Source organism: Cyprinus carpio, chromosome B22, assembly GCF_018340385.1.
Source record: "Cyprinus carpio isolate SPL01 chromosome B22, ASM1834038v1, whole genome shotgun sequence".
Classification (NCBI taxonomy): domain Eukaryota; kingdom Metazoa; phylum Chordata; class Actinopteri; order Cypriniformes; family Cyprinidae; genus Cyprinus; species Cyprinus carpio.
The window spans coordinates 12,842,241-12,843,351 of NC_056618.1; the positions used below are offsets into that span (position 1 = coordinate 12,842,241).

The following is a 1,111-nucleotide window of genomic DNA, read 5'->3' on the forward strand; positions in this document are numbered from 1 at the left end:
AAAAAAAAAAAAAAAAAAGCATTCAAGAGCTCCTGGTATTCTGTAAAATGTAAGTGACTAAATATTAATTACTTGTTAAGTGAACTGTCATATGAAATCGGAATCACATTTTCAATCGTGATGCGATGTTGCTTAACTGTATCGTGTTATTAAAAACTCAAAATTTTTACCGCAGTATGTTAACTGAATTTAACTCACTTTGTTAACACACTGTTAACTCACTTTGTGTTTGCTGTGCTCATTTGTTTCGATTTCTCCTCGAGAGGAAGTGCACCTTGTTAGCGTAATTGCAATATGCACTCTCAGTCACCACTGAGACTAAAGGATGCAGAATTATTATCGCGTTTTGATGATTGTTATTGACGTTTTAATCAGGCTAGGCAACTTGTCTGGTCGGGCAAGTAAAATTCTCTTTCACTTAGCCTTTTAAAAAATCCACTTGTCCCTGATAAGCGGACAAGCGTTGATGTCGAGCCCCGTGACGCGTGTTTAAACTGCTTCAGTAGGCTAGGTCCAATCTTTACGACTCCTACGTTGTATTGTGTCAATGGAGAGGTACATCAGTTCTTCCTCGTTTTTGTCCATTAAATTCATAATTAATGATGTTATGCATTGCAGTGAGGGTGATCTCATTTGTGCCCCCTGAAAAAATTAAATGCCCATCCGTAAATTTGTGTCTGGTGCCGGGTCTGTACGTGAAGCTCAGATGGTTCTTAAAGAGGAAATTCGGCAGTTACAGACCCTCCACAAAGATATGCAGAATTTGAGGCTGCAGCAGCAGTCAGCCTTACCAACACCTCAACCGCAGCAAACCAGTGCAATTCCAGTGCCATTCCCTAGAACCATTTATAGACAACTTAACCAACAGCACCAAGTCCAGTGCCCTACATTCCACAACCTACTCCACGCAGACCCCCAGCACCACCTAGGGAGAGTTCATTTAAGCCAGGTGCAGACACATATGCCTACAAGTCCAGACCACAGCCTGCTACCACCCATAATCTGCCATATTCTTCTCCCACGGGGCGGCCTCAGAGCACTGTATGTCCATAGACTTCCTACAGGGGCCCACAACCAACGATTCCATATTTCACCCATCATGACCCCAGCA

At 42.8% G+C, this 1,111-nt stretch overlaps 1 protein-coding gene across 1 annotated transcript in view; it reads right to left on the reverse strand.

The window, feature by feature from the left end:
- LOC109103223 (NLR family CARD domain-containing protein 3-like) overlaps nt 1-1,111 on the reverse strand; it is a 1,793,396-nt gene that overhangs the window by 1,400,772 nt on the left and 391,513 nt on the right. The window lies entirely within an intron of this gene.